Raw genomic sequence first — 8,979 nt, forward strand, 5'->3', positions numbered from 1 at the left:
GAACAGCTGTCTGCTTTCTCTCGGAAAGCCCTTCCAGCGTTTGCGTACAGCCCCAGGAGGCGTCATTTTTTTCCTGTAGTTGATTTTGGTACGTAAGAAAATGAGCTGCCCGTCTGCTTGAGCAGCTGTGGAGCCTCGGGCGTACAGAACTGATTTCAGCCAGTGACTTGCAGGGGCAATGCTGAAATGTCAGTTTCAAGTTTTCTTCAATCACAGCTATCTCTTTTACAGCGCATAGCTTTTGGAAATAGCCAAATTCATCATACAGCATTTGTTATTCCCTTGTCGACGTGAGATACATCGTCGTCAGAGTCGACTTGCAAACTAAATACCTGTCAAGACTGTCTTGGTCTGGCCTGGTCTGAGAGGTTGAGGACAGAATTGGTCTTCTCCTTTACAATTACTGGCCTTTAACCATTATACCCTTCTCTGCTTTTCACAGAAATAAACAGAAGAGCTTTAGCTGAATAGGAGGCATTCCATTTTCTTTACAGACTAAAAACCCCACATTGCCAAGGAGACTTTCAACATTGCAAAGCCATTTGCTCAAAATGAACTCTAGACTGAAGGTTTTCTGTTCAAACCCATTTGGGCCCCCTTGTGCCTGTACGCTCTAGAAGTCTGACATACTCCTTTGTAACAGCAGCCCTCCCAGCACTGAGCAGCGGTGCGCAGATGGTACACAGACAGTACGCAATTGCACACACATGCTCCTCACCTTCACCAGTGTGAAAGCATTTCTCTGCTACATCTCAGTTACTATCTGACCGTCTGCATGGACTGTTCCCTTGGCATGCCATCTCCTCTACAGAGTCTGATTTCTAACGCTCAGTTTCTGCCTCAGGCTTATCACCATCCATGCTCTACAGGTTTGGTTCTTGTTCCTTAAGCATTTGAACTGGATATTTATTTTCCCTACATCTTCAGGGCATCACCTTCCTCTCTTAAGGAAATAAGATCTTCCAAGGGTCTTTAGGCCTTAGAATCTGAGTGGCTTTTACAGGTTATGTACAAATTGCATGTAACGCAGGCAATTATTTTCCCCAGGGATGGCACAAACATCTCCCCGACAATAAAGGTAGCCCTAAAAATATCAAGCCTGTGCCCTGAAGCATGCAAACACTGGAGATTCTTTCCTTTTCAAAAACGTGTCAGGCAAGATTAGTAATAGATGGCGCTACCAGCAGCCTCTTACGTAAGTGGCCACTACTGAGGTGTTAAGTTAAACTTAGCTGTCACTTTGTAATGAAGCACACATCATAGCAAAATCGAGGTTTATGCACTAAGCCTGCCAGACATTTAATAGGGCATACACTTGGATGTTGTTAATGACAGAATTTGCTACTAGTTTACATTAAGCAACATAAAATTTCAGTTGTCTGTCTGCTCTTTAAAAGATGAGCGATACCACTTTTAGATCTTTTGTTTGTCTTTAAAAGGAAGTTTCAAACTACATGGGGGATAAAATATAACTTATTAATAATATAGCTAACATTCATGTTGCTGCTAGGAACTATAGTGCTCAGTGTTTGCAGGGTAGAAAATGTAATTATTTTAATGTTCTAGCATGAAAATTGTATCAACAAAGGTGTAAAGTTAAAATCTCATGGGCAGTGCATGATGGAAGTTCATATTTTATAGGCCTTGAGCTTAGATTGGCAATAGCAGCTGACAATATAAAATAAATGAAAAAAAAGACTAAGCTAAGATCAGCGTGAGATACTGGGAGGAAAAGATTACAGGGTTCCTGGCAAAAATTACCTTGTTATAAACTGGAAATAAGTCTAGCTAGGTGGGAGTTTTAGCCCCCAGTACCAGCTATTTTGCAGCCCCGCAGACCTAGGTGCTGTCAGTTTGATCTTTAGTGCTTCACTAGTCCTGACTTGGCTTTTAGTTTTGTTTATTTTCTTCTTCTTTCCATGCGTCCAAGTGAAAATTCAGAAAAAGAAAACCTCTTGCCAAAATCTTTTTTACAGAGAAGAGCGGACAGCTTCTTTCAAAACATAGGCCCACTGTCAGCTGAACAAAGGCCATATAAACCACAGCCACCCTATACACCTCAGTAACTCCTTCATGGAGTCACTGGGCATGAGGTGACATGGCCACCACTTAGGGGTGTTCTGAAGATAGATTTTAAGTAGCCCCTTCTATAATGCTTATGTTTGTTTTCCTGCCACCAGGCCTATGCAGTCCTCAGTTTATTCAGTTTTTCTCCACTGTCTGTTTTGATGCCACAGGACAAGAGTTTCTGCCTCCCTTAACCTAGTTTATTTACACGGCTCCCAGTTCTCACTTCTTCTGTGCTGACATTTTCTGTGGAAGTTCAGCAGCATCTCTCTGCGAGGGAGTCATGGCAAGTGCTCTCTGAGTGTGCTCTGAGAAACCTGTGTTGCTCTGCAGAGAAAAACAGCACCGGTTTGAGAGCATCACAATGGCATCCTCATTTCTTTCTCTGCTGCTTCTTATTTTTGTTTGGTTTGGGGTCTTTTTAATGAAACTAGATTAACTCTTCATGTGGAAAATTGTTATTTCTCTTAGGAACAGCTCTTTTTGGTTTACCTTAAGCTAGCTGGAAAGCTATGCTGAAAAATATTAGTTCAATATCAAAAAAGCAGAGCCACTTCAGGATTTGGATCAGTCCAGCTGGATGGTTTTTGAAGTTATGTGATGCAGCTATATATATGAAAAAAAGTAGCAAACGGAAAAGGTGGCCCTTTTCACCCACTCATGAGGTAGACCTGCAGTCAATTCAAAACTGCTATTGCTGGGATACTGCTGTGTGGTAACGTGGGGTCAGCAGTTCAACAGATGCTTCTATGTCCCTTCTGCATATAGAAAGCTGCAGTCCACATTGCTTCTTAAATGTTGGTCCTCAAAATACTGTAGCCTATCTAATTCTATATGCTGAGCTTACTGCCTTTGGTTGTTCAAATGAAAGGGGAAAGTTACACTGGCTCAGACTCAGAAGTATGACCTGGCAGAAATGACCCAGAAGAAATAAGGGAGTGAGGGTCCCATGACCCTTATGTCAGTCAGTCCATTCTGTAAATCATTATTAATGAAGTAGCATTAACTCTACAGGTGTAATTAGGTTTTTTCCTTCCTAGGATAAACTTGCAGAACATACGGACTATTTTTGCGAAACCTCTAGAGATAGAGAAACAATAAAAGCTATCAATAATTTCTAGAATAAAAATGTCACTACTTTTGATTGGGTGGGTGGGTTTTTTTCTTTTTTATGTGAACTTTTAATAGACTCCATACTGTGCTTATAGAGTCATAGACAAACATCCCATTTTTGCTGTGCAGTGTTTCAACATCACTAAATTAACCTACATTTTAGCCTAAGGAAACAAGCTTTACTGAGACCTGGCTACCTATGTGTCCCTCCACCTCTCTGTCATTCCTTTTCCTTTGACATTATTTGCCAATTTCAGCTCAATTTTATAAAAAGGTAGAGATCTTAAAGATTAGTTCCTACAAGTTTCAAGAATGAAAGTATCAGAGGAGGCAAGACCAACACCAGTGCGTTTTCCCACCAGAAAGCAGCTATTTTTTATGCTGACCCACAGCAGCCAGTTGATGTATTGATATGCTACAGCAATGCTTTTCTTAGTGGATTTGCTTTCTCCCCTGCTAAAAAAGAAGGCATGTGAAGTATATTGAGATATAGTGGAAAACCAGTGGCACTATGGGATTAGAAGACATGAGGAAGGCCTGATGGGGCAGCAGCAAAAGGATCACACGGACCACAGAGGATACAGCTGGGATTACAGAGATAAAGACAACAAAGGAACTTCTATATAGACCACAAATCCATAGTAAACCAAGCATTACAGTAGAGCTTGCTTAGTATATAGCAACGGGAAACATGATGCTGCAGGACACACATTAAAATTGCTTAAAAGGCATCCTAATGGAAGGCCTGCTTGGCCTCAGATACATACCACGTTACCATTTAATTGTAAACCTATGAACTCAGTGTTTCCAAGGAAGTTTCCAAGCATAGAATTATTCGAAATAAAGATAGTATGTAGAAATCAAATCCAAACCCCAGTCTCTATGTTTGCTAAACATAACGGTTCAATTCTAGGATATTCATTGTCAGCCTGTTACAAGGGATGTTAGTGGCTGCTGCTTGACACATTACTGAAGCCATCTCTGCCAGCAGGAAGGAAATTCCTGATGGGCTATTTGGGGTGGATATTTTGTTGTATGTATTTGTCCCAAAAGCAATCACTTTACTAGCACAACTCTGAAACATTTGAATGGTCTTGCTTTTATGTAAGATGATGTCTGAGACCCTACCAAGCCCTCACAGGAAAAAAAGTATTGCATTGTGAGTTGTGAGCTCAAAGATTATTACTGGTGGGAAAATACCACTCAGAACCGTAAGAAGCAGGAGCAGTCTGGACAGTGTCCTGTCCTTCAGTTGCTGCACCCCCAGTGCAGAGCAGACACGAAAGTCAGGAGACCAGTTCTTCCTCTATCCTGCTAATGGGCTTTTTTTGCAGTGGACCAATTGGATGGATCCAGAATGGAGAAGGCTATTTTGACACACTATTGATAACTGAAACAGATCTTAGTACCAGTCCCAGGCAAGTGCAGGTAGCAACATCACAAATGCTGAGTCCAGAAAGGGCCACTGGATATCTGTCTCATATGTGACAGTGATCAGTGTTTCCCCAAGTCCTATAATACTTTGTACAGATGATACAAAAATATGACAGAGAAGTAGTGGAGGTGGCACCAGTGCTTTAAATCCATGCCACTGCAAGGTCCTGGTCAAACAACCAGTCGATGCTAGAAAGCAAACTGGTATTCACACTTCACAGGGGCAGGCATCCCTTCTCCCGCAGCCATTCCTGCACACAGGGCAGGGGGGAATACACCTTCCTGACCCCAAACTGGTGGTCAGGTTAACTTGGCATGCACAAGAAATGCTCACCAGCTTTTGGAGTTATTTTTGCAGGGATATGGGACCTTATTTGAGGTCTATAGATCTGGTAGTTCACATATTTCTATTGCCAAGGACAAATAAATGTTCCAGCCGTGAGGAATTCCAGATCTGACAGCGCTGAGGCAAAGTTTCAGGCTTCTTGTTGCCCCCGAATGCAAGGTTTCTGTGCTGTGGAGACACATGGCTAGTGTTGGCTTAACTCAAATTTCCTATCTACCCCTTGATTTTATCCGTGCTGTAGGCTACTTAAGCAGCTTATATTTTAGGGTGAAGTCCTTTAAATTGAATGTCTAATCCTAATCTTTTCTGAATTCATTCTGTCCCCTTGATAATTTCCCCTTAATGGCATACAAGTTAGAAGAAAACAAACAAACAAACAAAACCCCTCAAACCAAAAAACAAATACACACCCTCCTTTGCTTAAGACTACAATGCCACTTTGCCTGTAAAGTAGGTAACCACAGGAAGCTTCTGATCCTCAGCATTGCGGGGTTTGCAACGCCACTAATTATGTGGGAGTTATGTGATTAGAGCAGGAGAGCAATGCAATGCTGAAACAAGCCTGTTTCAAGCAGGATTTTACCCTCTAATAAATTTGTGTTGCTTTTAAGAAAGAAGGAATTGCACGGATATAAAGGAAGAAAGTCTGTAGCAGTCTGTTGCTGTATGTTAGATGTACTTTAAAATACAGCAGTTATTTTTAAATAAATATTTTTAAAATAAATATTTAAATAGAAACATAAAATACAGCATATTCGCTTTTCTATAATATTGTAAGTTAGAATAAGCGTGAAAGAGGACTTCACCTCATTTTTACTCAAAAAATACATGGGATGTACATGGCGCATTGATTTTCTTAATTTAGATGTAGCAGAAAACAGAATGCTTATGAAAGACCCTTCTGATACAGGAAAACTCTTTGAAAACTGTGGTGTTTTGTGAGAAGAAATTTCTTTTGGAGGCTATCTAGTTTGTTTTCAACTGTTTTGCTTTAAAGAAAAATTTTAAAATAATTGTCCTTAAAGACAAATTTATCTTTCATAGTGTAGTATTTCAGCATTGGAAACTACTTTTCATTTAGGAACTTCCAAGCTCCACAATTAGCAAATGCCTTCAGGCAGACAGCGCCTGAGTGAGGATCTCTCAGTACTGGTACAGAAGACAAAGAGTTTGAGAAGAGACACACAGAAAGCAAACTGGCCAGGAGGTGGAAATTAAGCCGCTAAGGTGTTTCTCATAAAGTAACAACTTGAAACACTTCAAAGCCCTTCTCTCTTTGTTTATAACCAGGACCGAATACTTCGTGTAACCTCCTTCTACTGCTGATACTTGTAGTAAGTGAAAAGGGACAAGACTGCAGTGATTTCGATTTTATAGAACTTCATTAATCATTTAAATGGAAAGAAAGACATTCACATCCAGCCTCATTATGTTCCCATTGGCAAGAACTGTCAAGCCTTGAACAGTTCCTCCAGGTTTGCCCCCTCTCATTTATGACAGCCTCAGCACCAAATACTTTGCACTGGAAACTAGTCACTTACTACAACAGTGGAATGAAAATAATCTGTATGATTTTAATTTTCTCCAAATCACAATTAAATAAATAATAATAAAAAAATCAACGCGATTTTCTCTGGTGAAAAAAACCATACATTATTCATTTCTTCCTGTATTGTACAGCTCCAGGGTTTGGAGATTGGGGATTCTTTCTCTGTTCTAGGTTTTAGTAATCATACAGCTTTTGATTTAGTGCCCTCTTCTGCTTGGTAATGTGAGTGCATGTTGCCCAGTCTATTATTCTCAAATAGCCCTCATTGGAAAATAGCATTTCCCAGTAACTACTGAGAAAGAAGATAGCCTTATGCAGGAAGAAAGAAGCCAGGAAAAAAAAATAAAAAATCATCGCATTATGGGAAGGTGATCAACAAATATCCACAGACCTCAGTAATTTAATTTAATTGCAGCAAGAAAAAAAAAAGAAATACGATCTTGATTCATATTACTCTCTCTCTTCTTCCACTTATTCTCTGTATTTTCCCCTTTAATTTGTTTGCATACTGCAGTCAACGCTGAACCGGGAAGACAAAATACAGGCAGCCATACTTCCTGAGATGAAGCAAGGAAATTATAGCAATGTATAACACTTTTCCTAGGGCATAAGCTGAGCTTGCACATACATCTTTTGAAAGATCACTGAGTCATGAAGGTATAAATAAGGGTAACTATTTATCACTAAACGAGCAAGATTTTTAGGTAATTAAGAGATGCTGAATCTACACATGAAGCTGATACAAATAACTAACAGATCACATGAAGAAGAGTCTTCTGTGCCATGGAAGCTTCCCATTTGTTTGTTGTACAGGAGCTGTTGAACATCAATTGCAAACAGCCTTTCAGAGCTTGCTAAAGCCATCATTTGAGTTTGGTAGAACCTCAAGAGGAATTGGAGAATATTTGCAGATAGCTAAACCATGAAGCAAATCATGCCATTCCGACAACCTGTTTAACTACCTGCAGTTCAAGCAAACGGCAGGAAGAACTCCAGCACAGAAACCTCCCATTTTAACCCTTCTTCCCATCCCAATAAAGCTGGAGGAAGCAACATCTCCCGCAGCATCCCACACAAAGGAGTAAAGACCAGAACGCAGGAGAATTCAGTTACCCACAATGATGTTTGGTATCTATTGCTCTGGGGTGGACTTTCTTTCCATCATCCTGTGCACCTTCCATCTTCTGCAGCAGGCAAGCAGGGCAAGAGCAAAGTGTACAACCAAGAAATACCTTTCCTGAGAGCAAAACTGTCTGTGTGTCAACAGGAACAGCCCCCTGTGGAAATGAGTTAATCCATGGGCAGCAGACCAAGCGGCACTAGCTCCTATGTCCTGTCACACAAAATGCCTCCTGTTCCTGCATATCTCCCCCCACCCAGTACATGCCGGTGCCCTCTGAGCTCTCCTCCTGTGGCACTGCTGGCTCAGTCTTTTACCCTCTAACTCCCAGCAGAAAGGAAACAGCATCTGCAGTAGCTGATTATGCCTGCCGAAGTACTACTCAGCTGCATCATATATGTGCATTTGCTGATCTGCTGGCAAACATGACAAAATAAGCTACTGATGTCCTCTGTCATCACTCAGCTGACAGGAACCCTGTGTCCCTCCCACCCCTCTGGTAAAGCAGAAGTTGGGGTCGGCTAGTTGGCTCAAAATTTTTGAGGTAGAGGAAAGGAGAGAGACCAACAGGTAGGAAAAAAGCACAGCCTCAGTTCTTGGCTTGGTTTGGGTTCGTTGGGGCTTTGTGGTTTTTTTTCCAGAAAAACAATAATATTTTATCACATCATCAAAGCTTGCCACACAGGCACAAGAAATCTTGGCTAAAGTATTTCACCTTCAGATTTTCCAGGTTTTGTGTACCAGCTTGCAGTTTGAATGATCTGTTAAAGTAATTGTCTTATGTTTTTAAGAAGCGCATGGAAATAAAGTTGAAACTCTATAATGGCACCAACATGAGCAAGAGTAAAACTGAGGCTGTTAGGTGGACTTCATTTGCCTCCAGCATTTCAGCTAGGTGAATTGCTGCTAGCAGCAACAGGCTGTGATCCTTCACGTGAGCTAGCGCTAGAGGGAGGTGAAACGCTTTGCCAGTGGATTTCACAGATGCTTGCTGACAGCAAAGGAGTGGTTTGCAGCTTGAACAAATTCAAGAATCTCAAGTTTTACTCTGAACTTAGAAGTGTATTGCCAAGAACAAACCTTTTCCCCATCTCCTTTAGTCTTGCGTTACGCCTGCTCTCTGCTGTGGTCTTGTTCTCCTTAACAAGCCAATGCCCTTTCACCACTCTCTATGGCTCATCACAGTCTTTGTATAGCGACTAAAAAATTCACATTTCTGGAGGTAAGGGACAGAAAAATATTAATCTATGTGGTAGTTAGATTCCATACTATAGACTGATAGAAGCAATCAATGATGGCTAGGGACAACCTAAACCAGTAAGACAAAGACTTTCTGATTAAGTGACATGG

The sequence above is a fragment of the Falco cherrug genome, chromosome 1 (genome assembly GCF_023634085.1).
Source record: "Falco cherrug isolate bFalChe1 chromosome 1, bFalChe1.pri, whole genome shotgun sequence".
Taxonomy (NCBI): domain Eukaryota; kingdom Metazoa; phylum Chordata; class Aves; order Falconiformes; family Falconidae; genus Falco; species Falco cherrug.